The sequence below is a fragment of the Nyctibius grandis genome, chromosome 15, assembly GCF_013368605.1.
Source record: "Nyctibius grandis isolate bNycGra1 chromosome 15, bNycGra1.pri, whole genome shotgun sequence".
Lineage (NCBI taxonomy): Eukaryota > Metazoa > Chordata > Aves > Nyctibiiformes > Nyctibiidae > Nyctibius > Nyctibius grandis.
The window spans coordinates 12,165,583-12,192,940 of NC_090672.1; the positions used below are offsets into that span (position 1 = coordinate 12,165,583).

The window sequence follows — 27,358 nt, forward strand, 5'->3', positions numbered from 1 at the left end:
GTGTTTTGCAGAAACAAGGCCCTGAGGAGCTGGTTGATCTCAGAGAAGCCCCTGATTTCTTCCCTTTTCTCTGTAGATGCTGGCACGGTACCCAGAAACACCAGCTCCCCCCAGCAACCGCCAGGAGGAGGAGGGATGGAAGCTGCTAAAGCCACTTGATACAAGCCAGTGGTTTGTACATTGTTCAAGGTAGTTATTATTGTGATAAAGGGAAAAATCCCACGTCAGACCGGAACGTGCCGAGCACCGCATCGCCCAGGGAGGCGGTTAACACCTGGACGGTCTTGTTCAGAGGAGGAAGGAAAGGGTCTCCAGGCTATTTGGCAACGGGAGCCTGCCAGTAAACGCTTATCTGACGTTTCAGTCGGAAGTTGAGAGATTTGGTTCATTTTCCACAGGGAACGGAAAATGAAGGCAGGGAGAGGAGCTGCCGGGCTCAGCCCCAGAGCTCTGCCCCAGCAAGGGCCAGGCTGGGCACCACAAAAGCCACCTCCTGTCCCCAAAACCTACAGGCAAATACCTAGATGGTGTGAAGTCGGTCTGGTTCACTCCATGCACCAGCTTTCTGGACGTTTAACTTATTTCAGCACTGAGAAATGTATTTTCATGTGACACTGTGGGACTTCCAGGAGAGAATAACTCACCCAACCAAGCTTACAGCCTCCACCACAGCCTGGAAAACAGGAGCTGGAATTAGCTCCAAGTGGGGTGGAAAGATCGAGATCAGCCCGGAGCTGGCACGGGAGAGCCTGATGGCAGTCGGGACCCCGAGCGCCGTGTGCCGCTGCCCTCAGCCCAGCTATAAAATCACTTTCTGAAGATGATGCATGGATTAATTACACACACATACACACTGATGCTTTCATGAAAAAGGCCATTATACAAAATTTGTGGGAGCAATAAAAATATAAATAGTCCTCAAGGCACCACAAAACGATGCCATTTTAAGTGCATTTATTTTTTCCTTGAAATCTGCGGGGTGGTATTTAAAGATGAAGGGAGGAGGAGGAGGAATACGTGCTGCTCTGTCCAAGCACCAGGCACCCCACAGAGCGCTGGTGGTCTCCCAAAGCCAGCCAGGGGCTCCAGGTCCCTGCTTTAGTGACCTCCCCGCACCTTTTATGTGCCACCCCACCGACATACATCAAGCATTTCACCCCAGCACCCGAGAAACGCCCAGCCCAGCTCCCCCCCCACCCAAAAGGGTTTCTCAATATTTGCCTTTGCGATATCAAAAGGTGGCCACAGCCCCATTCCCGAGGTGCTCGGGCAACTCGCTGGTGGTCCCTAAATAAGCAGCCAGATGATCTCACAGCAAACATCCTGGGGTCCTTGTGGGCAGCCTCCGTGCAGACCACAGAAACCTTCAAACAAGCCCTGGGAACAGGGAGGCACAGTTCCCTCCCAGCCACCAGCCTGCTCCAGCCGGGTCCACCCAGAGGGACGCTTCACAAAGTAAACTCCAGTGTTCTTGGGGTTTGCCCAAAATACAAGCCCGGCAGGACAGACAGACGCTGGAAAGGCAAGCGAGAGGGAAAAGAGGAAAACCCACAAGCCCTGTGGCTCCATCCAAGTCACGAGCCCGGTGAGTTCCCTGTGGTTCGGCGAAGGGGAAGAGGATTTTTCCTGGATGGTACAATTCCCTGCTCACATCTCCTCTCGAGCCCACGGAGGCGGACAAAGATGACAGTGTCCCTTCACTCCCACCTCTCCAGGACACACCAAATGCTTCTGACCTCCCAGGGCAGGCAGGGTGCCCTGGGGACATGGGGGTCCCCTGTTCAGGGAGCTGCTGCTTCATGGACCAAGAAGCTCCTGTGCGTTTTCTCATCCTCTTTGGGACTGAGCTACCCACGTCCACAGGCTCCAGGAGGGATGGACGTGGGGAAATGAAAGCAATTGTGCCTCCTGCAGCCACAGCGATAATAAGCAACCGCCACCGATGTGGCATCAGGTCGGCACGGAGGGTACCAGGAGCTGGGAGGAGGGAGAGAGCGTGGAAACTGCTGCACAGCCCAGAAATGGCAAAAGCCTTCAGGCTTTTACTGTGTCCCAGTTAATTACCACTGGAAAAGTCATCAGCAGACCCTGCAAGTCATTCGCCTCTGTTTATCCTGGCCCGTGGGTCACCCTGGGCTGCAGTGGTTGGGGCCACCGCGCCGTACTGCAGCCTCCGCTCACGCGAGCGGCACGAGGAGCACGGGAACCCTGCAGCCACGTCCATCTCCGCGTCGGGGGCAGCGTGGTGAGGAGTCTGCTCTTGCCTCCACCCCACGAGTGCAGAACACGGCTCAGGACAGAGCATCACCCTCCACACAGCACCCAGCGAGCACGGGCTGAGGCTCCCTGAGCTGTCACTTGCTGGTGGTCTTTCAGAAATAACTGAATTCCAGCCCAGCTGCTGTCACGCTTTAAGAGGTGGTACATCAAAAATCCTCCTCTCTCACCCACCAGTTTGTTTCCTTCCAAAACATCCAATCCAGCTTTTTTTTTTTTCCCTTTGCACCTTCCTCCACCATCACTGAATTCCCCAGGTTTTCACTTGGGCAAAGGATAAAACTCCAGCTCCTCTCACCACTTTATGAAGCAGCAGCATCACTCTCCATGTCACACAGATGGGTAAACTGAGGCACGGGGAGGTGGTCGACCCCAGAGCATCTGCCCTAGCCCCAGAAAGGCTGCCCAGGGTTGGGGGGCCATCAGCTCACCCCTCCACACCTCACAGCCACGCTCATCGCACTTGTTTTACCCTAATTCCCACGGGCAGGCCAGGAGAGCTCTCCTAAAGCTTCACCTCACCCCGTGCACGACAGCAATAATAATATTAATCTATTAATTTGATGCTGCAGCACTTCCCTGCCCAAGAGCGGCGCCGGCTCCGTGCACGCCCCGGGTGCTCTCTGAGCTCCCCCTCCGCCGCTCCACTTTCTGTCCAACCGGTTCTGCTCTTTATTTTTGTTTCAGGGAGGATTATCGCCCCGCCGATCTCCAGCTGACGGCCGCAGAAAACCCACCGGCCACCCAGGGCAAGCAGCAGGAACGAGATGGTTGTCCCAGGTCTCTCGTGGAACCGAGGGAGGAACAAAATCGCCTCCAGCAAAGGGAGGGCATCACCAGCTGCGCTCGAGCCGGAGGCTTTTTTAAGGCCAAGACAACAACAGACCAAGCTGCTGTTTTCATTTGAAGTCTCTGGGAAGGAAGAGTTTCGGCACTGGACAGAGGGGACAGCTTAGCGGTCTTTAAACATCTGGTTTGCAACGCCCAGGAGCCCGTTTTTGGCCAACGGCCTCAGGGTTGGAGCACAGGGGGGGTCTTGCAGGCACTGCAGCTGCTGGGGGGGAGCCTGGGTGGGATGGGAACGCTGCCCAGCCCTCGCCGCGGGCACCCCGTGCCACCCCGGGGCTCTCCCAGCCATCGCGCACGAGGAGCCCGAGATGCCACCGCCATCAGTCCCTACCCCAGGTTACCTGTTTTGAGAGCCCGGCTGGCTTTTCTTGCCCCTGTTTACACGCAGAAGAGTGATGGCTGGTAACACAGCTCCCCTGCAGCACCCGATCCTCCCTACCATGTGGCAGCCCTGGGCTGGAGGGATAAAGCAGGCAGTGGAGCCCCGTCCCTGCCCAGGTAGCCCAGGGACCCCCAAGGGCTGGGGCCGGGAGCCTGCAGGCAGCAGGGTACCACGGATTGGCCCATGCAGCAAGACCTGCCAACACATCCCGACTGTCTCGCCAAGTCAAAGCCTCCTCTCCATCACCGCTGGAGCAAAAGACCTCCCGTGCCCTGAGCTGGTGACGCTCAGCACAATTTACCACCCTTCAGACACTGGAATATGCCCTCACTGCTGGAAATCGAGAAGAAACTCCAGCCCACAAGGCAGAAGGACACCAGAAAGCCAAATCATGCTGGGACCCCACACCGTCCCACGTCCCTCAGGCTTCTGGATTTCGGTCTTGCTCCATCCTGGCCTGGGGACAGATCTGCAGATCCAGGCGCTTTCCCTCCTCACCTCAGGGAACACGCATGAATTTTAAAATTTCCTGCCAAGTATCAATTGTGCAGATGTTGAATTCTTGGCAGGGACCTCGAAAGTGCTCCCTGAGGTACTAAGGAAAACTCTCCCGCTTTGGCTGAACACATTTCTGGAGCCCTGTGCCCACACTCTGGGCTTGCACAGTGTCCATGCAAGCCACACAGGAACAACACCCAGGAGTAAAGCAGAGCAGATTCTCGCCGGCTATGGGATTCCCACCTCACTGCATTTTGCTTTCCAAAGGTGTGTGCCTGCTAATTAATCTTGGTCCTGGCCCCACGTGAGCAGGGATGGGACAGAGCCAGAGCATCACCCCCGGGGCTGGCTTAGTTTGCATGAGCACCGCTTATTTTCCTGAAAAATCAGCATGAAAACCAAGAGAAGAATAAGAGAGTGGAGGCATGGAGAGATGGCTGTGGAGGGGAAGGAGCCTGGTGTGATGCTGAGCACCCTGGCTGGGCGCTGAGCCGCAGGACCAGCCGCTGCCCAGGACTCGGGGCACATCCTGCAGCTCACAGCGATTCCTGCGACGTTCTCCCGAGCGCCCCAGAGATCGCCGCAGCCATCGGAAGGGCAGAAAACGATCCTCTCCTCGTGTCACGCTCTTGGCAAGCTCCCCCCCGCCCCGACGCATCCTGTTCGCCGCTTCGTATCCGGCTTGGGAATTCCAGGAACATCTGCACGCCTCCCTCGCCCCGTGCACATCTGCGTGTCCGTACCTGCAGCGCGGCCGCGCTCCCGTCCCGCCGGCGCGGTGCTCGCCCACGTCTGCAGCGGGCACCCCCCGCACCAGCCCTGCTCGCCGGGGGTGGAAAAAGCAGCCAGCCCTTCCAAGCTTCATCCTGACTCCCCCAGGAGCCAAAATGTTCCGTCCCCAACCAGTCCCCGTGGGTAAATAAATAAATGGGCTAAGCTGAAACCATCACTCCTCGTAAAACACGGCGCAGCATCCGGAGAGGAGCCCCCGCACGCAGCCACAGCATCTTCCCATCGCCTGGACGGATCTTGTCCTCTCCAGGAGCAAAAATATGAGTGTCACCCCCGCTCACTAGCAAGGAAGGGGCAGAAATGATGCGGCCGGGGATGGAGGGTACCCATGTGAGCCACCCCGCTGGGGCGTGCAGGATGCTCGCAGCGCTCGCTCTGATCAGACCAGTGATTGCTGAAAGGCAGCCTGTCAAACCCCACCGCACCCTGCCCCGAGCGCTTCACAGGCGCTTCACTGGAAATAAAAATGACTAGAGAGGACTCCAGGCAGGAACAGAAAAGAAAAATAAAGATTCATATGACCTGGATTTAGGGTTGGGACAAGATCTGGTGACTGCCCGAGGACCAGAGAGTGGTTATGCTCCCACCCCATCGCAGCCCCATTCGGTGTCTTCCTCCAAAAGCCCCAACCCTGGCCACGAACCTGCTTGGTCAGGAGCACCGAGCTCCTCGTGGCCCCCCCGGGAACATCATTAATGCTCCCTCTGCACCTGCAGCAGCCGCCGACCTGCCAGGGACCTCCAGCCACCTAGAAGAAAGCCATCGAGTTTTTTCCCTGGCCCATCAGTCTGGACAGTCACCAGGGCGAAGGAGCCAGCCCAGGCAGGAGCCATACTCCAGTCGCAAAGGGACGCACGCCTGTGCCTATCCTGTTGCAAAGGGAAGGCAAAAAGCCCCAGCTCCCCCCTCCTCCAGGCAGTTTTACCCAGGTCCCAGAGCCCTCAACCACCCTGCAGCTCCTCGCGGTGCTCCGACACGCACTCGCTCATCCTTGCATCCAGCTGCTCTCTGCTGATTTAGCTCCCATGGGGAAAAATTCATCCTTGGCATGGACAGGGCACACAGCACCTTCGGAACAGGCCACTGCTTAACGCTGGCCAACAGCCACCTCGCACCCATGACCCCCCAAGACCAAGAACACTCTCAGCTCCTCCTTCGGTGCTTGAGCTCCCAAGAAAACCAGTGAGCTGCAAAGAGCCCAAATCCTTCTGTGGATCTTGGCTGAAGGGACAGTTATCCTGGCCCGGACCTGGCAGGCACAAGGAAGCTGTTTTCTGTGCTCTGGTGGGGTGGGCAGCATCCATCCCCAGCAGCCCCCAGCCCCGCACTGCTGGCTGCCCCAGCCTCCCCCTGCTGCTGCCCCCCAGCACCATTTGGGATTTGCACCAAATCCCACCGAGCATTTGCACTCCCAAATGTACTTTCTGGTCCTTGACATCCCACCCCTCAGCCAGGCAGGGCCAGCAAAGCTGCCCGCAGAGACGTGCTCGGGGGGCCAGGACGATGCCTGGGAGGAGGGAGGGGAGCGTGCCAAGGGACTGCCTTTTCCCACCCTTTACCTGCCCTCTGTGCCATTAAAAACCATTTTGTCCAGTATCAGCAAGCCTGCAAAGCTTCCCCTTCCCACAAACCTCCTCATCCCCAGCAAGGCTCCAGCGCCAAGGACAGCATCCATTATTATCCACAACCCTTCTGCCCTTCCTCAGATTTCAAATCCACCAGATTTTTTTTTTTCCTTCAGAAAAAAACAAAAACAATCTTCAGAGAGAGAGGGAGCAGCATGCGAGAGCGTGTGAAGGAACAGCGGCACCAAGATCTTGCAAAACTGCATTTCAGAGAAACGGATGGGGAAGCTCTGGGGTGCCAGGCTTGGAAACGTGATGCACAACCACCCTGCACCACAGAAAAGCCCACGAGCGTTTGGCACGTGCAGAGACTGGCTGCCCTGGGGTAAAAACAAAACTTTTTTCATTTTTTATTGCAAGTCTTGGAGGGAAAAGAAAGCACGTGTCACAACATCCCATCCCCACCAGTACACAGACGTCACCGCTCAGGATGTAGCTGATCTCCCCCCTTCACTGACCCCGTTCACTCGTTTCAGGGATGTTCATGTGGAACAGGAGCAAGATCACATGTCAGAGCAATTTTCTGCATGGCTTCAAACTCCCACTAACCACGCAGCAGCATTTAGGGCTCTCACTAAGCTTGTTCTACTCTTGTAGGTGTAACCAACGTATCAAAGGTATCAGCAGCTTTTGCTGTGCAAAGTGGTCCCTCCCATCTCCTCTCCTTCGCGACTCTCACAGAATCAATGAGGTTGGAAGAGCCCTCTGGGATCATCGAGTCCAACCATTGCCCTGACACCACCATGGCAACTAGACCAGGGCACTAAGTGCCATGGCCAGTCTTGTCTTAAACCCCTCCAGAGATGGTGACTCCACCACCTCCCTGGGCAGCCCCTTCCAATGGCTAATGACCCTTGCTGAGAAGAAATGCTTCCTAATGTCCAACCTGAACCTCCCCTGGCGAAACTTGAGGCTGTGTCCTCAGCTCTGGAAAAAAAAATGCAGAATCATCCTTAAAAATTGCTATTGCCCGGCTGCATCTCAGGGCATCTCAGCCCCCACGGAGGAGCCCTGCCCTGCCCTCAGCCACGGCGCATCACCTATGAACGCCGTCTGCGTTGGGATAAAGGCGCTTTGTGCAACGCGCATCTCTCAACACATTCCCATATGGAATTTGATCAAATTGGACTTATCTCAGCAAAGCTTTGAAATCCCCCCCCGCTCCTCTGCTCCTGACACCACCGCAGATGTGCGCTGGGACATTAAAGGGAGCCTGGCACAGCGGCAGCCCCCGCATCGCTGGCACAAAAGGGGAGCAATGCTCCTGCAGGAAAGATTAAGCCCAGCTTAATCTCTTGGTGAGGGGCAAGGCAACGCTGCAGAAAACAAGCAGGACCTCAGCTCGGAGTGGGCACGCTTGGGGCCACGGTGGCCTCGTGGCTCCCGTCCCACGGGGCTGCCCCTGACCCCGCCGTGCACAGGCACCAGCACCCAGACGAGCATCTTCCCACCCAAGGATCTCAAGTATCATCCACCTCGCTGCCCCGTCCCAAAGCTCCTCCTGTTCCTCCTCCTCCTCTACAGACCCGCTGTGCAGAGCCCTCGAGGCGCTCGCGATAAAAAGCGGTGGCTTAAAGATTCACCCGGATCCGATTTAAAGCAAAGGTTAAACGAGCAAAGAGAAAGCGATCGCGAGTCTATCCAAGAGCAACATCATTTGGCAGCTTTGTCTGGAAAAATTAATAATTCTGCAACATTTCAAGCGAAGGGAAGTGGATGGGGAGAGGGAGCGAAAAGGCAGTCTGGGAATCCAGAAACTCCCGTCAGCTTTCTATCCACAATCAAAAGCGAGGCTGGGAAATAAAGAGAAACACAACATGTTGTTGATGACTTTTCCATTAAATACACACATTTAAACCCTCTCTTTGTATTCCAGCCTTTGCTTGCAGCCTCAGCAGGCCCCACTTTTTTTTTCCCCTCCCCTCCCTCCTTTTTAATAATAATAAAAAAAAAGTTATATGACTTTAATTAAATGCACTTATTAAAAGGGTGAAATATTTGGAGAGGCTGTTTTTACGCTGGAGGCACATTTTCCAGCATGCTGCAGAGTGTCTGCATCCGCCCGCCCCAGGCAATTTTTAATGCACAAATAAATCCCCACCTGAAGTGCTGACAGGTTATTATGCAGCGTGGCAGCCAACTAAAGTAAACACAGGGGCAAAGTTTTAACCTCTTGCAGTCGCAGAGGCTCTCCCCCGCCGAGGCGGGCTCAGGTGTAAATGACCAGCAGCAACATCATCTTCCTCCAGGTCCCCCCGCACCCCCCAGGCACAAGGCAGGTCGGGTCCGAGCATCGACCCCACCACCCAGCACACGCTGACCTCTGCAAGCGTTTTCAGCTGATGCACCGACTGATAGTAATTGCTAAATAATAGTAAATAAATATAAATAAAGTAATAGGAAAGGGCTGCCTGTCCTGGTCAGCGTGCAACGGAGGTGGTGAGCGATGGAGATGAACGTTTCCCGCTGAGTCCCGCTGTGGTGTTCCCGTGTCAGCGTCCAGAACAAAGAAACTCGGCTCACCCAGGCTCTCCCAGAACAGAGAAAATGCCAAACAAACCAGAGCTCAGCGAGTGGCCGGGGCATTGCTGGCTCCCAGCGATGCTGGGCAAGCTGCAGGGATTTGGGGATAGGAAACTGTCCCGCTGAACTCTTTTCTGTCTACTCAGCACGGGATCACAGAATCACAGAATCAATGAGGTTGGAAGAGCCCTCTGGGATCATCGAGTCCAACCATTGCCCTGACACCACCATGGCAAGTAGACCAGGGCACTAAGTGCCATGGCCAGGCTTTTCTTAAACACCTCCAGAGATGGGGACTCCACCACCTCCCTGGGCAGCCCCTTCCAATGGCTAATGACCCTTGCTGAGAAGAAATGCTTCCTAATGTCCAACCTGACCCTCCCCTGGTGAAGCTTGAGGCTGTGTCCTCTTGTCCTATCACTAGTTGCCTGGGATCATCCGTGCCTGGCTGTGCCACGGAGGAGAAGACGGGCAATTCCCGTGGATGGCTCCCATCAGCGGGGCTCGAGCGCCTGGGACGCCAGGCTGCAGGTAACCTGACCTCCTGCACGGTGGAGACAACATCACGTTCACCACGTCCAATTTGCATCCATGTTTCAAAAGCCAAACCCAGGGTTTGCATACGCCTTTATCAGCGGTGAAGCAAAGACGGAGCAGATAATTGACAAACTACGAACAAAGAACCTACAAACAAATACAGGGAGGGAAAAATCAGACCTATGACAAGTTGCTGCTTTATTTTGAGAAGATGCAGTGTGGGAGGACACGGCAGCTCCCCCGTTCCTGTGCTGGCAAGCATCCCTGCTGACCTGGGAAATACAGGAGTTTCACCAGGGCTCCCATGTTTGGAAACAGGAGCTTTTCATTCCATGTGTCCACGTCCAGGCATCAAACACGCTCAACTCCCAAACCTCTCACCGCAATTAACAGCGACTAATAACTCCATGCGCTCAGGCCCTACGAAAGCCAAACCCAACGGGCGTCTTCCCAGCTCAGCTGCCAAACCCAGCAACTCCCAGAGCCCGTGGCCACCTCTTCCAGGCTGGGGTTGAGGCATTGAGCTCTTCTTGCTTGGGGCTGAAGAGGTGCTGCAGCAACCTCTCTTTCCAAGGTGATGGAGGACCCTGGCACCAAGAGCAGCATCCCAATCTCTTGCACATCGTCGTACAAGGAATTCTCTCCCAAAATAAGTTATTTACCCAGAAGAGCCGGAGATGGCAGAGGCAGGTCAGCCACCGGCAAGGCTGCCCTTCACCCCAACCCAAGAGCAACAACTCGTCCTCCTCAGACAGGACAAGGGACCTCAGCCCCTTCCAGCCCGTGGGCCCTGCGCGGGTCACTTGGCCAGCGCACGGCGAAGACAGGCTCGAACAGAAACATCTCCCTTGTCTTAAAAAATTAAAGCCTCCGCTTTGCTTCCACATCCGACAAGACGCCGCATGCTTTGCTAATCCTTGGAGAAGATTAACTTTTTATTTAGAATTCCTTCCTCTAAATGTGGCAATTATGAAGGGTGGGTTTTTTTTTTTTTCCTTCTTTAAGCTCTTGGCAAGGACAAAACTTTCTCCAAGTTGGCTGAAAAGGGTTAGTTAAAAGCGGATCTCAAGTGTTACTTTCCCTCTCTGATCAAACCCACAGGAGCCTCTTGCACAAGGGGATGCCCTTGTCTCACAACCCCACTCTGCCATCAGGCATGTGGAAATCTGGAGCTACGGTTCATTTTGGTAACAGGAAGGGAGAAGCTGTCCCCATCGTGGCACAAAATCTGGGGCACCAACCTAACGCTGTGGGCCAGACGCGCTGCCGACAGCTCCTCAAAGGTGTTTTAACTGCTCCTCCTCCACTGGGCTTCAGGAACCACCAAAGTGCCGTGTTTCACCCTGAAACGGCTGCAGCTCCCTGAGGAAGGAAGCCAGGCCTGGAGCATCCACAGGGAGATGAGAGGCATCATCTGCTCCAGGGAACACCAAAACTCAAGGCATTCGGTTACCTCTGCCAACACCCGCAGGGACTGGCCCTGCCGCCCGGTCCCTGGGGACAGCCCCTCCTCTGCCCAGGGACTCGGGTGCCGGACAACCACTGCTGACTGATGCTATTCCTGCCCCTTGGGCTTGACCATCTCAGGAGCTGCTGCTGGAGCTGTGTGACCATGAGCTTCACCTGGGAGGAAGAAGAGGTGACCTCCTCACCGCTGCAACAACATGCAGCGACAAGCTGGGAGACGCGCCTTTTATGATCCATAGATATATACATATATATATAGCTAATCTCACTTCTCACGGGTGGATTTCAGGGCTTGGCACCACAGCTGAAGGGCTGCTGGTGCTGAATCCGAAGCCCCGACACAACACCACTAACGCAGACCCGCGGCCATGACGTGACGCGGGCTGTGGCCACCCAGCACTGCGCCCCGAGGACAAGTCTGGTGTTAAGGAGACCTCTGGGTGCACAGAATCCCAGAATCAATCAGCTTGGAAGAGACCTCTGAGATCATCGAGTCCAACCATTGCCCTGACACCACCATGGCAACTAGACCAGGGCACTAAGGGCCATGGCCAGGCTTTTCTTAAACCCCTCCAGAGATGGGGACTCCACCACCTCCCTGGGCAGCCCCTTCCAATGGCTAATGACCCTTGCTGAGAAGAAATGCTTCCTAATGTCCAACCTGACCCTCCCCTGGCGAAGCTTGAGGCTGTGTCCTCTTGTCCTAGTGCTGGTTGCCTGGGAGAAGAGGCCGACTCCCACCCCGCTACAACCTCCCTTCAGGTAGTTGAAGACCGACTCACTGCTCCGCACTCAGCCGGCACATTGTTTTCACAAAACAAAAATTCACCCCAAACTCAGACACGTATGTATACACACATAAATCTAAAAACACGATGACACGGTATTTTGCACGCAAGCACCAAGCGCGCTGCCACGCAGACCCCAGCCCCGCTCCAGGGTGGCTGTTCCCACTCAACAGACAGAAAGCAACTCCAGCAGTGGTGGGGAACTCGAGGAAGGATGCCCCAAACAGAGCAAAGGCAGCACTTACTGTATACCAAGAAAAAAAAAAAAAAGAAAAAAAGAAAAAAAAAAGTATCAAGTGCCTGTAGCTGTCAGAAAGCATTTCTGCAGCTTTGGCAAGACACACACAACTAATTTAGCACGGCCTCGCTGAGGTATATTAAGCTGTCAGTCTGGATGATATGAATTTAATCACTTGGAGCAGATCAAAGCTCCGCAGCACGATCGGCGGTGGGCTGGACGCACGGGGATAAAGCAGAAGATGGATGTGTACGGAGCGCGAGGAGCAGGAAAAGCCCGTACGACGTGCAACAGCCCCGCGTGCTCCCGGCACGTCACCTGCCCACGGGGAGGGTCTCTGCGGGATGCTGGATCTCTGCTGTGCAACGGGGCAAGGGGAGCTGGGGCTGAGCAGTCCCCGCCTGCGACCGAAGCCATCAGGGATGGCCCCAAGGAATGAAATGCCTGTGAAGAGGGATGATGAGCCACCGCCACTGCCAACGGTGAAGGCTCAGCGCTGTGGAGACCCCATCACAGTTTCTCCGTACTGCTGGAAGCAACGCCTTGTGATGCTTTTTTCCACTTTTTTTTTTTAATTTGCAGAAGTTCAGCCCAGGCTTCAGCAGCTCCCGTGGCCACCAGGGCCTCCCGCGTGCTCCCCAATTAACCAGCGCAGCCGCCCCGGCTCTCCCCCCTTGCCCATCACAGAGCGCCATGCGAGCCCGTTACATAAACCTAATTAGCAGGGCTCCACTTTCAGCATGGCAAACGGCTGTGCTAATCCGGGATTTGTTCTCCTAGAAACTAATTTAATCATAGAGTGCCAGCCAGGCTGCTCACGTGGTCGAGGGCGAGAGCAAACCCCAAATCTCTCTGCCCCCAGCAATGAGCCGTTATAGATGAGTGTCCTGGTTTGGCCTAAACCAGGCCGATTTTCCTTTCAGTGATTTTTACTTTCAGCTAAGTCTCCTCTAACTAACTGCATGTTTTTGCAGACAGTGTCTGCTTCCAGGACTGATAACGCTCGAAGTTTGTAGTTATCACTGAGGCACCGGTAGGGATGTTGTGCAGAAAGGCTCTTGCTGTACTTATTCTTGAGAGAAACCAAGGTCACTACTGAATTCCTCATTGCTTACGAGTGAAGAGCCGAAGGGGGGTCGCAGCTGCAGTGGGAAGCAGACAGGGCAGGTGACCCAAAATTGACCAACGAGGGTATTCCATCCCATACACGTCATTCTCGGTATAAAGTGGGGGGATCACGAGGGTCTCGCTCTCTTTCTGCTATGGCCGGTGTCCAGGGAGGACTCCGTCTGTTTTCCTGCTGCCCCCGATCCCGATCCGTGCATCCCTGAATCCAGCTCTCGACCATTGCTAGGCCCAGCCTGGGCCTTCCCGGAGCCTGCCCTGCAGTGCCGGTGGTGACGTGGCTGACTTCAGGGGAGCTCAATCTTGGTTTTGTATATATATTTGTATATATTTGATTATTTCTATTATTATTATTATTCTTTTTTTTTCATTATTATAGTTTATTAAAACTGTTTTAATTTTCCAACCCAGAAGTCTCTCTCCCTTTTCCCTTTCCCTTTCCCTCTGGGGGGAGGGGGGGGGGATAACAGAGGGCATCTGCCACAGGTTTAATCGCCAGCCCAGCTTTAAACCGTGACAGATTTATTGGCGCCCAACGTGGGGCTCGAGAGAAGCTCCGACAGGTTGCTCTGATAAGTCGAATCCCAGCTCCCGTGGGAGGAGACCCGGAGAGCTCAGCCAAGAGAGTATCAGATTTCTTCCTTTGAGATTTACGAGGGGTTGGAAATTAAAACAGATAGCTAAGATGATAATGTTATTTGTGAGCCTTGTGTTACCTCTTTTCTTTATAAAGCTTGTTTTAGAGTTATGTGTAATGATACCTTACTTGCCGTATGCGCTGTGTGTTAGTGCTTACGTGTGGTTTAACAGGGCGTGCTGGTCGAAATGTGTCTTTTTGGTATGGGTTTTGATACTGATTTATGTCATGATAAACCGGGCAGTTATTATTCCGATCTCTTATCTCTATGATACAATGATGGGCAGCTTTGATCGCGAATCCGTAGCTGCGCACACCGGGCGTCTTTTAACTGATTTTGATAGTATCTGCTCCTTTTTTGCCAAGCTGATTCCTGCAAAATTCGAACAGGGCATGTCGTTATTTTCGTGTGTCCTGAATGCATTACTGGTGTGCTATGTGATTAGATGTCGGTGCAGCAACAGCGGGAGGTATCATGCTGCCCCTGTAACCAGGAGAAAACACCGAAAGAAATCAACTAGTAAAGTGAAGGATGATGATTCAGAGGCTTCTAAGGCAGAGCCAGCACGGGACCCAGGTGAGGGCCCTTCTCAGTCAGAGTCAGGGCCTGACACAGAGGGGGGTTTCCTTGATCGTCTTTTTAAAGAAGGCCCATTACACAAGAAGGACAAGAAAGGTCCTTCTAAAGCAGAACAATCACAGGAGGACTCGGACTCGGAAGTAGAGATAACCTACCACTCCTTATCCCTGAAAGAACTGCGAAATATAAGAAAAGATTTTAGTCGTTATGACGGTGAGCCAATAATTACCTGGTTGCTCCGATGCTGGGATAATGGGGCAGATAGCATAGAATTGGATGGCAGAGAAGCCAGACAGTTGGGATCCCTGTCCAGAGATGGTGGTATTGATAAGATGCTTCCAAGAAGGTCGAACAGTATCAGTCTCTGGAGGCGACTCTTGTCAGCTGTAAAGAGCAGGTATCCCTATAAAGATGATGTTATGAGCCACCTAAGCAAATGGACCACTATAGAAAAAGGTATTAACTACCTTAGAGAACTAGCTGTGCAAGAGATCATTTATAAACACCCTCAGGACATTGTAGATCCTGTAAATCCTGATGAAGTGGAATGCAACCGATCCATGTTCCGGAAGGTTGTGAAGAGTGCTCCACCAACACATGCCCCTACATTGTCAATATTAGTCTGGGGAGAAGATGCTATGGCACGACCTAGTGTGGGCGAAATGGCTAACTATATGCGACAGTATGAAGATAGTATTTCTTCCCCACTGCAGGCCCGTGTCTCGGCTGTGGAAAAACTGACTAAGGAAAACAAAGACACATTGAAACAACTGTCAGACAAACTGTCCAGGATCGAGAATAAACTTGACTCTCTACCTACACAGGCCCGCGTTGCAGCCTTTAGGAGGCAACGCCCTCCTACTGGACCGGCTCAAAGGAAACGGAACACGTCACGAGGTATCCTGTGGTTTACCCTGCGTGATTATGGGGAGGACATGAACAGATGGCATGGACAACCTACCAGTACCCTACAGGCACGAGTACGTGAGTTGCAAGCTAACAGAAATACCAGAGAGAATTTTTCTAGGAGGATGGCTGCTCCAGTTACCAATGAGCAGGACTCCAGTCAGGGTAGATGGGCCTCAAATCCTTTTTTTCCAAGAGTGAATAGAGGAAATGAAGGTCCAATCCCCGTGAGCAGCACGAATCCAATCTTTAATTAGAGGGGCCCTGCCTCTAGCCAGGAGGAGGAGAGGGATAACCGGATTTATTGGACTGTGTGGATTCGATGGCCTGGCACATTAGAACCACAAAAGTATCGAGCCCTGGTAGACACTGGTGCACAGTGCACCCTCATGCCATCGAATCATAAAGGGACAGAATCTGTCAGTATCTCGGGAATAACAGGGGGATCTCAAGAGTTATCTGTATTGGAGGCCGAAGTGAGCCTAACTGAAAATGAATGGAAAAAGCACCCCATTGTGACTGGTCCAGATGCTCCGTGCATCCTTGGCATAGACTACCTTAAGAAAGGGTATTTTAAGGACCCAAAAGGATATAGATGGGCCTTTGGTGTAGCAGCTGTAGAGACTGAGGACATTAAACAGCTGTCTACCTTGCCTGGCCTCTCAGAGGATCCTTCTGTTGTGGGGTTGCTGAAAGTTGAAGAACAACAGGTGCCAATTGCTACTACCACGGTGCACCGACGACAATATCGCACCAATCGAGACTCCCTGATCCCCATTCATAAACTGATTAGACAATTAGAAAATCAAGGAGTGATTAGCAAGACTCGCTCACCCTTTAATAGTCCTATATGGCCAGTGCAAAAGTCTAATGGAGAATGGAGATTAACTGTGGACTATCGTGGCCTAAATGAAGTTACACCACCTCTGAGTGCTGCTGTGCCAGACATGCTAGAACTTCAATACGAACTGGAGTCAAAGGCAGCCAAGTGGTACGCCACTATAGACATTGCTAATGCATTTTTCTCTATTCCCTTGGCACCAAAGTGCAGGCCACAGTTTGCTTTTACCTGGAGAGGTATCCAGTACACCTGGAATCGACTGCCCCAGGGGTGGAAACACAGTCCTACTATTTGCCACGGACTGATCCAGACTGCACTAGAAGAGGGTGGAGCTCCAGAACATTTGCAATATATTGATGACATCATTGTATGGGGTGATACAGCAGCAGAAGTTTTTGACAAAGGGGAGAAAATAATTCAAATTCTTCTGCAAGCTGGTTTTGCCATAAAAAGAGGCAAGGTCAAGGGGCCTGCCCGGGAGATCCAGTTTTTAGGGATTAAATGGCAAGATGGGCGTCGCCAGATCCCGATAGAGGTGATCAACAAAATAACAGCCATGTCCCCACCAACTAACAAAAAGGAAACACAAGCCTTCTTAGGCGTTGTGGGTTTCTGGAGAATGCATATTCCAGATTACAGCCAGATTGTACGCCCTCTTTATCAGGTGACCAGAAAGAAAAATGATTTTCAGTGGGGCCCTGAACAACAACAGGCTTTTGAACAGATTAAACAAGAAATTGTGCATGCAGTAGCCCTTGGACCAGTCCGTATGGGACAAGATGTTAAAAATGTGCTCTACACCTCAGCTGGGGACAATGGTCCTACCTGGAGCCTCTGGCAGAAAGTGCCAGGGGAGACTCGAGGTCGACCCCTAGGATTTTGGAGTCGAGGATACAAGGGCTCTGAGGCCAATTACACCCCAACTGAAAAAGAGATACTGGCAGCATATGAAGGAGTTAGAGCTGCCTCAGAGGTAATCGGTACTGAAGCACAGCTTCTCCTGGCACCCCGATTACCAGTACTAGGCTGGATGTTCAAGGGTAAGGTTCCTACTACTCATCATGCAACTGATGCTACATGGAGTAAATGGATTGCATTAATTACACAGAGGGCTCGAATAGGAAACCCTAATCGCCCAGGAATCTTAGAAGTGATCATGGACTGGCCAGAAGGCAAAGACTTCGGAATGCCACCAGAAAAGGAGGTGACACATGCTGAAGAAGCCCCACCATATAATGAACTACCAGAGGATGAGAAGCAGTATGCCCTGTTCACCGATGGATCCTGCCGTCTTGTAGGAAAGCATCGGAAGTGGAAAGCTGCTGTATGGAGTCCCATACGACGAGTCACAGAAGCCACAGAAGGACAAGGTGAATCAAGTCAATTTGCAGAGGTAAAAGCCATCCAGCTGGCTTTAGACATTGCTGAACGAGAAAAGTGGCCAAGGCTGTATCTTTATACTGACTCATGGATGGTGGCAAATGCCTTGTGGGGGTGGTTAAAGCAGTGGAAGCGAACCAACTGGCAGCGTAAAGGGAAACCTATTTGGGCTGTTGAACTGTGGCAAGATATTGCTGCTCGGCTAGAGAAACTAGTCGTGAAGGTACGTCATGTAGATGCTCACGTACCTAAAAGTCGGGCAACTGAGGAACATCGAAACAACCAACAAGCAGATCAGGCTGCTAAAGTGTTCCAAATAGATTTGGACTGGGAACATAAAGGTGAACTATTTTTAGCTCGGTGGGCTCATGACACTTCAGGTCATCAAGGGAGAGATGCAACATACAGATGGGCTCGTGACCGAGGGGTGGACTTAACTATGGACTCTATTGCACAGGTTATCCATGATTGTGAAACATGCGCCGCAATTAAGCAAGCCAAACGGTTAAAACCTTTGTGGTATGGGGGGCGGTGGTTGAAATATAAATATGGGGAGGCCTGGCAAATTGACTACATCACACTCCCTCAGACCCGCCAGGGTAAACGTTATGTACTTACCATGGTGGAGGCGACCACCGGATGGCTGGAAACATACTCTGTGCCCCATGCCACTGCCCGGAACACTATTCTGGGCCTCGAAAAGCAAATCTTGTGGCGACACGGCACGCCAGAGAGAATTGAGTCGGATAACGGTACTCATTTCAAAAACAGTCTCATAGATAACTGGGCCAAAGAGCATGGCATCGAATGGGTATATCACATCCCCTATCATGCACCAGCCTCTGGGAAAGTTGAACGGTATAATGGGCTGTTAAAAACTACCCTAAAAGCAATGGGGGGTGGAACCTTTAAAAACTGGGATAAGCATTTGGCACAAGCTACCTGGCTAGTTAACACCAGAGGATCTATCAACCGAGCTGGCCCTGCTCAGTCAGACCTTTTACATACAATAGAAGGGGATAAAGTCCCTGTGGTGCATGAAAGGAATCTGTTGGGAAAAACTGTCTGGGTTCTTCCTGCTACGGGCAAAGGTAAACCCATTCATGGGATTGCTTTTGCTCAAGGACCTGGATGTACTTGGTGGGTGATGCTGCAGGATGGTGGAGTCCGATGTGTCCCTGAAGGTGATCTGATCTTGGGTGAGAATACTTAATTCTGAACTGCATGATGTTAATTGCTACATAATACTAACAGTGTTCATAAGTGTCTTTCAGGTTGAAGCAGTGGTGATGAGACCGGAGCTAGCTGCAAGTGGAGTCCAGTAACCTCCTCGAGACTGACATCTTTAACCTGCAACCCGTGGGCACGAACTGTGACAAAGCTCATATCATCTCTCCTACCCTGGGAGACTCCTAGCCAGATGGAAACCCACAATCCTGAACTAAATGAACTTGATGAACTTTTTTTTTGTATAGAGATGAATCATAAACTAATGTTATCTGTATATATTTTAAAATGAAAAGTTAGTGGTGATCTGAGTATGACGTGAATGGTATGGAATAAGGGGTGGAATGTCCTGGTTTGGCCTAAACCAGGCCGATTTTCCTTTCAGTGATTTTTACTTTCAGCTAAGTCTCCTCTAACTAACTGCATGTTTTTGCAGACAGTGTCTGCTTCCAGGACTGATAACGCTCGAAGTTTGTAGTTATCACTGAGGCACCGGTAGGGATGTTGTGCAGAAAGGCTCTTGCTGTACTTATTCTTGAGAGAAACCAAGGTCACTACTGAATTCCTCATTGCTTACGAGTGAAGAGCCGAAGGGGGGTCGCAGCTGCAGTGGGAAGCAGACAGGGCAGGTGACCCAAAATTGACCAACGAGGGTATTCCATCCCATACACGTCATTCTCGGTATAAAGTGGGGGGATCACGAGGGTCTCGCTCTCTTTCTGCTATGGCCGGTGTCCAGGGAGGACTCCGTCTGTTTTCCTGCTGCCCCCGATCCCGATCCGTGCATCCCTGAATCCAGCTCTCGACCGTTGCTAGGCCCAGCCTGGGCCTTCCCGGAGCCTGCCCTGCAGTGCCGGTGGTGACGTGGCTGACTTCAGGGGAGCTCAATCTTGGTTTTGTATATATATTTGTATATATTTGATTATTTCTATTATTATTATTATTCTTTTTTTTCATTATTATAGTTTATTAAAACTGTTTTAATTTTCCAACCCAGAAGTCTCTCTCCCTTTTCCCTTTCCCTTTCCCTCTGGGGGGAGGGGGGGGGGATAACAGAGGGCATCTGCCACAGGTTTAATCGCCAGCCCAGCTTTAAACCGTGACAATGAGCCAGCCTCGCACGCTGCCTCCCCATACCACAGCAGAGCAACACGCAGTTGGGGACCTTAATCCTCTAAAACAGCCCCAGACAGAACCTACTACTTTAAAAATAAATAAATTACTAAAATCCTAAGAGAGATTTGGGGAGAAAGGCCAGGGCATGATCAGACCGGAACAACCCTACAGCCTGCCTCAACGTTGACCACATCGGTGAGCAAGTACCCAGGCTCTGACAGCTCCTACTTGGGATGGTGAAGAGGTTACAGCCACCTCTGACTTCAAGCTGTCACCTCTGATGGGACGTGTCACCTCGTCCCAGCAGAGGCAGCACCCCTGGGCACCCCCCGGGGTCACCCCAGAATCAATGAGGTTGGCAGAGCCCTCTGGGATCATCGAGTCCAACCATTGCCCTGACACCACCATGGCAACTAGACCAGGGCACTAAGTGCCATGGCCAGGCTTTTCTTAAGCCCCTCCAGAGATGGTGACTCCCCCACCTCCCTGGGCAGCCCCTTCCAATGGCTAATGACCCTTGCTGAGAAGAAATGCTTCCTAAAAGCACCCCGATGCCCAGCTGCTGCAGTGACACCAGCCTGAGCCAGGCTGTGGTTCTGCCTCTTTGGCACGATGACGCCGCTCAGCCATAGAAGCATCCTTTAAAAATCCTTCCAAACAACTTTTAACTTTGTGATATACGAAAGGGAAGTTAACACACCGCCAACTCCAGCAGAAGCAGCTCTCACTTAAATTCATCTTAATTAGGTATCTCCAGGATTACCCAACATCAATAGCAGGTTCCCCAGGGACTCGAGGACACCGCCAGCGCATGGTAGTTGTATCCCTCCTCAAGCTCAATGCTCTCTGAAAGTCATGAGACGAGTTTAAAAACAATCCTGAGAATTGAACATAGAGTAAATTTCGTTTATATTCGGTTTTGTTTGTTTTCTGTCTTTTGAAACTTCACTGTTTGTTTTCAAACCTGAATTTACAAAAAGAAAAGCTACAAAGTTACTTAATAAAAAAACAAAAGTGAGATTACAGCGCACTCATCCAACACAGAGATCTCAAATTTTAAGAGAAAAAACAAACCAAATATTTCCAAGCCTTATTAGCATGAAGTTCCAGAATTTGCCATCCCTGCAGCCCGCTCTGCTCTGGCTCGGAGAGGTGCCAGGTACACTTCACCATGAGAGCTCGGACCAGGCTGGCCCCCACGGGCATCACGGGGACAGCGATGCCTCCGGCCCCCCTGGAGCACTGCTGGGGACCACACTCGGGGTCTGGCTGCATCTCACATCCCATCTGGGAAGAATTCTGCTGCCTCTTGGGGTTAAATGAAATCCCTTCACTCCCTGCGCTCTCCTTCCTCCCCTGGCTGAGGGGCGTCGGAGCCACCGAGGAGCACAGGGTCTTTGGCAGCCCGGTCACGGAGCAGCTCCAGGGTGCTGGCCCAACACCCACCGCGTTTCATTTCCTCCTCTCATTTCTCCGCAGCGTCTGTTGAGCCTCCCTGAAGGAGCGCGAGCCTTCGAGCCAGCTCGGGAGGTAACACAAGCTTCAGGAAGGACAGACAAAAGGGAGCCCATGCAGTCAGCAACTTCGTTCCAAGCGCGCGGGCAGGGGGAGCAGGGGGGGCTGCCAGAGCCCTTCGCAGGTACCAAACGGCTCAGGGGGTTGGGGAAAACTGAGGAGCTGTTGGTGGGACTCCTGCCTGCATCCCAAAGGGTTCAGGTTGGACATTAGGAAGCGTTTCTTCTCAGCAAGGGTCATCAGACATTGGAAGGGGCTGCCCAGGGAGGTGGTGGAGTCACCATCTCTGGAGGGGTTTAAGAAAAGACTGGACATGGCACTTAGTGCCCTGGTCTAGCTGACATGGTGGTGTCAGGGCAATGGTTGGACTTGATGGTCCCAGAGGGCTCTTCCAACCTCATTGATTCTGTGATTCCTCAGGGCATTCATCCTGCCAGGAGCAGACCCCTCCTACCCAGGCTCCAAAACACCATACCCGTAAGATAAGCCCATGATGACGGGAGGAGGAGGAGGAGGCTAGTGAACCTCTGAACCCCGTGCAGCTGCAGAAGGGCTAGGGGAGCTTGGGGGCCACGCTCCACTCAACTGGCTGCACAGCTCCCTCCGAAACTGGAGAGAAAACCTGCTGTCAGAGGCACCAAGGAAAGCCCCAGAGACCCAGCTCTGGCATCACAGGACAGAGACCTTGCTAACATGGCCTAGAAATGGGCTTTAACCGAGAAAAGCCCCCAGCACTGCGGGAACAGCCCAGCACGGGCAGCTCCCCAGCACCAAACCCCTCCCCAGCAGATCCAGCATCGCCGTGTCTCGGGATCCGTCCCCAGTGCCAGGTCGGGCACCAGCCCAGAGCCAGGTCTGCGCTGGGAGAAAGCCCTGGCGCAGACAAGGCTGAGCCCAGCCGGAGCGGGGCCAGGCTGGGGGGCCCGGCTACGTGATGGGTTTCACAGGGCACCAGCTCAGTGTTTTACTGTTTACACTCTTTTCTCTAGCCAAGTGTAAACCGTTTTTCCCCCTCAACCATGGAAAGGTGAAGCAAGGACATCTGCAGCCAAGCGGCATCCAGATTTCGAGAGCTCTGGCAGCAGCGCTCAGCTCTGCAGCAATTTTAATTTATAACTGCGCTCATGGTAACCTGGGAGAAATGCAGAAATTGGACTCCGAATCCCTAAAATTAAAGAGTACCCAAAAATCATAATTTGGGAGTTTTCTTCCTTCTGAGCTTTCCACTAGAGGACTTTGTTTCTGGCTTAAGAAATTTGGCTTTCACAGGCAGCCTTAAGTATTAAATCCAACATTACACACGGCTCGTCATCCCAGAGGATCCCAAAGCCCTCTGCGAGGGGAACTCCACCTCCTGGGCTGAGTTCAGAGCTCCTGGGATTACAAACCTGACCTGCCTGTTCACTTAGAAGTAGTAGCAGGTCTATAAACCTCTTCCTGCTGCCCAAGCATGAAGCTCTCCAGCATGGAGGTGTATAAAACAGAGCCACGGGCACCCAAACCAGCGTGGCTGGGCTCTCCTGGCACGTCCCCTGTCCCATCCCAAGGGACTAAGGATGGCTCTGGCGAGGGCTCAAGAGCTCCATCACCATCTACTAGATGATCTTTAAGGTCCCTTCCAACCCAAACCATTCTATGCTTTCACAAAGGAAGGACCTGACCCACATCTCCAGCACACAGTCCCTGCAGGGCACTGGGCAGGCAGAAGAGGGAAAGCCCAGCCCATGCATGGGGCTGTGGGACCATTTCATGCAGGTGGAGAAAGCACCAACCTTCCCCACACAGCAGAGACCTTGCTGGGGGGGACCAGCCTCTGCAAGGGATCACATGTTCACCAGCCATGGCAGCTCCCCGCTTGTGTGCTCCAACCCCAACACATGGCTGTGGGACACGCAACACAGCCCAGGACACCCCAGCCTGGACTGTGATGAACGTTTGGTCTCTGCTTCCTCCATCCAGAGCCAACTGCTGTCTCCACTCCCAGCCTGCTGTGGGCAGGGGGACAGTGGGGACACCACAGAATCAATGAGGTTGGAAGAGTCCTCTGGGATCGAGTCCAACCATTGCCCTGACACCACCATGGCAACTAGACCAGGGCACTAAGTGCCATGGCCAGTCTTTTCTTAAACACCTCCAGAGATGGTGACTCCACCACCTCCCTGGGCAGCCCCTTCCAATGGCTAATGACCCTTGCTGAGAAGAAATGCTTCCTAATGGCCAACCTGAACCTCCCCTGGTGAAGCTTGAGGCTGTGTCCTCTTGTCCTAGCGCTGGTTGCCTGGGAGAAGAGGCCGACTCCCACTGCGCTCCAACCTCCCTTCAGGTAGTTGTAGACTGCAATAAGGTCACCTCTGAGCCTCCTCTTCTCCAGGCTAAACACCCCCAGCTCCCTCAGCCATTCCTCATAGGTCAAACCCTCCAGACCCTTCACCAGCTTGGTCGCCCTCCTCCAGACTCACTCCAACACCTCAACAGCTCTTGGCCAGCCCTCCTCTCCTAGACTTGGGTGAGCATCTACTCCACAGCCTCATGCTTCAGACAAAAAGAAATAATAATTTTCAAACAGCAGCTTAGAACAAGCAAGGAAAAAAATCTACATAAAAATGGGAAAATAAGTGAAACCTCCTTCCGTGGCTAGACCTCTCCTTTGACCCAAGTTCCTGAAGACACAGCAACATTGGTATTTAACTCATCAGGCCAGAGTAGAAGCATATCCAAAGGGCAGAGGTTGCTCCAGACACGTCCCTTTCAAGCACCGGCCGCAGATGCTGGCTGTGCCCCGTGGGAAGGGCTCTGCCACCGCAGCCAGATGTCACATGCAAGCGTCACCCCACGGCCCGGTGACTTGCCCTGTCTGGGCATGAGCTGCCCATGTCCTTGGTCTACAGCGAGCAAACATTCGCTTATCTCCCCTTGGCAAACAACGGGGCCATTAAGTGACGGGAGTCAGACAATATTTAATTACCCTGATCGTGGGAAGGGGGCAGCAAGGGGGAGGCAGAAACTGCAGGGGAAATTCCACACCCGGAGATTAAACGGAGCTGCAAACCAGCGCTGACAGGTTAACAGACAGGTAATATCCCAGCGGTGTTTGCTCAACCAGGCGAGCTCCCCAGCAGCCCGGAGGAAGGGTGCACGCCGTACCCCGAACGCCAGAAGGAGAGCGCACCAAAGCCAGCCCAGGAGAGCTGGATGTTTGTCCTCTGCCAGGCAGGGAGCTGCGTGGGGCCAGGACTCATCTCCTGGGAGGTGGGAGCTGACCCGGGGTGGAGCAGGGTCCGTTTCTACACCAACTCGGTGGACCCAGAAACCTGCAGTGCTGGATCCCCATCTCAGTGGGGCCAACCCACAAGACCTTTCTTGGAGGTGTTTGTTGACACCCTAAAAGCTCTCCCAGCAACTCCTCCATCCCCAGCTCCTGGGGAAGAGCAGAGCATGGGCAGGGCACAGCTCTGAGCACGAGGGACTCCACCAGCCCTCGCTGGGTCCCCCGAGGTGTTTGGAAATCCTGGCACAGCAGGCGAGGTCCACGGGCTGCTGAGCACCATCCAAGGCGCATTCGTCAGTAGGAGCTAACGAGTGATTAATAGAGGTTACAAGGCTGCATCAGACAGACAGGAATGTGTTACGAAGGGCAACGAGCACATCAGCGAAAGGTGTTAAAGAGCCCGACAGGTTGTTTATAACCCTCCACGAACAACCGATTAACCATTAATCCTCTGTTAGTGCTGCTCCCCGCAGCAGAGGAACCCGCCAGGTCTGCAGAGAAGCAGAGGCACTTGGGTGAGAAACCCTGAAGCACACACAAAGCCATCGCCCTCGTTGGGGCTGCCCTCTTCCACCACCCAGCACCATTTTGAGGTCAGACTGTAGGTAATCGGGGGGAGTTAAAGAAAAAAGAAGCAACCCCAGTGGTCAGATGTTTGTCACGTAGCTCCCACTCAGGGCTGGAGATGGACCATGTCCAGGGGAGGAACCAACAGCAGGGTCCTGCTCTAAAGGGATTTCACCAGGAAATCCCTTTTCAGATGCCCTTGCTCCTGACCTTGAGCTTCCCAGCACCACCACTCCATGAACAGCACATTTGGGGTCACCCAGCTCCTTCCCAGCAGCTGGTCCTGTCCTGGTCTCGGGATGGTGTGGAGAGCTACACAGCCTCTCTCCACCAGCATCGTAGCAGGGATGCTCTCTGCAGGCCTCACCACATTTTAAAAAGAAAAAGGAGTCCCTTGTTAGATGTGTTACCGAAACAGCTCCCTCTGCCCTCCCTCGGGGCTCCGGGGAAGCAGCAGGCAGCCGAGCTCCCTCCTCAAACAGGGACAGGACTGAGTGAGCTGCTGGGCAGGACTGCAGCCGGGGAGCACGGCGAGGGCTTCACGTGGAGGGTGGGAAGCTGCCCCCCAAATACCACCCTCCAGACGCTGCTCCCTGCCGTCTTGCAAATGCTCACACCTCCCCAAACCAGCCAAAGCCTCTTGGAACAAGCCTCAGGAGTTGGAGGAAGAAGGTTTTAAGAGTATCCGGGTAAGTCCTGGCCAAGACGGGGAGGTCAGCACAGAGCTCGCTCTACCTGTACTGACATCACGGCATCCCTCTTCCAAGGGCTGCAAGGGATGCCAAACAGCATCGAAACAACATACAGCTCTCGGGCAGACAACTTCACCCGAGCGTTGGACCAGGAGATGCCCCGGCAGGAACACGCAACGCGGCTGCTCAGCATTGGCAGCGCCAGTCTCGCTCTCCTGCCTGCAGGCTACTCTGCCCCTTGGGTTTTTTAACTGCACAGACTGGAGTTATTTGCCAGATCTCCAGCTCTGCTGCCGCCAGCAACAGCTGTTTCCTCTCGCCCAGTCCCGGCAAGAGGCTACAGAAGAAAAGGCCAAACCCTCCCGCTGCAGAAAGGACAAGTTGGACCATTCCCATCCTCAATGCCCCCAAGGCAAAGCACTTCCCAGGGCGGAAGGGAAGCTCTGGCCACACAGCGCTGCCCACGCCAGGCTCCAGCTATTCCCATACCCCAGCTGCAAAAACAGCCCATGCTAAAAACTGATTTCAGGTTTACTTTAAAGGTTGCAGGCGCAGCTCTGATGCCTTGATTCAACTCCGAACACAAACCACCTGCAAAAGATAGTGTACAACAGTCCTGAAAGTAAAAAAGCTGCATTTTCACATGAAAAAAAAGTGCAGAGGGATACAAAAATAGCACCTACAAAAAGCAGGTATTCTGTGAGAAGTGAGCAGGAGTGCAAGAGCTCGAAGCTACTGCACTGCACAGGCGAGGGGGGATGCCCTGCAGAGCTCCCCCGACCACAGTGGGCATCAGACCTGCTCCCTTTGCCTTCACATGCTGTGTCACCAGAGAGGGGAACCTGCTCTCCACACAGACATATTTGCCTGAACTTTGTTTTCAATGATTTGCTTATCACCCCCCTTCGGCGGCATCTCCTCCCCCTCCTGCCCAGCCTCTCCCACCCCATCCCAGTCACAGGGTAAACATCAGGAAAGAAAGAAAAAAAACACAGAAACCTCATCAGCTGAAAGTCAAGGAGGAAGAAATTGTGCTCTGAAAATGTCTTAATGGATTCACAATCGCTGTGGTGCCTCACTGCTGCTGAAGAGCTTGGATGGACGGGACCGTCATGGACCTGAGCTCAATATTCAGCTCCAGCCAGAAATTTTACACATGGGCTCCTGAGGAACTTAAGTGCCTTGCAAGTCCCAGTCTTCTTAACTAGGGGGCTTTAGAAAATCCCAGCCCTAATCCTTCTGCGCAGAGGAATATCGCTAACGCCGTTGAGCTGCTCAGCCGCTGCGGTGATAAGAGCATGTAACAAGCCGAGCACAGAGCTCCGGGAGGAACTGCTCCCCAGACACAGCTTCAGCAGCACCTTTGGAAGAGGACCCCTCTGCCCCAGCAGCCACGGGGCTCGTGGCAAGAGGAAAATTGCCCACAGAGATACCTGCAGGTCCTGCTTAAGGCCAGGAAGAGCACAGCAGGGTCACCGCTCTGCCCCTCTGTCCCGCACACAGCACGGGGCGGGCTGCAGGGAGCAGA

The 27,358-nt window shown here is 53.1% G+C and overlaps 1 protein-coding gene and 1 long non-coding RNA gene across 4 annotated transcripts in view; one reads left to right on the forward strand and one right to left on the reverse strand.

Annotated features, from left to right (window-relative positions):
- Window positions 1-27,358, forward strand: part of RPL38 (ribosomal protein L38) — a 326,451-nt gene that overhangs the window by 61,412 nt on the left and 237,681 nt on the right. The window contains exon 1 of one of the 3 annotated variants that reach the window (XM_068413411.1): window positions 9,469-9,479. The exons of the other annotated variants lie outside the window; for them this stretch is intronic. The gene's annotated coding sequence lies outside the window, so the exon portion shown is untranslated. Of the gene's footprint in view, window positions 1-9,468; window positions 9,480-27,358 lie in introns of those variants that run through there. 3 annotated transcript variants of the gene reach the window in all.
- Window positions 1-27,358, reverse strand: part of LOC137670515 (uncharacterized) — a 58,097-nt gene that overhangs the window by 14,751 nt on the left and 15,988 nt on the right. The gene's annotated exons all lie outside the window — the stretch shown is intronic.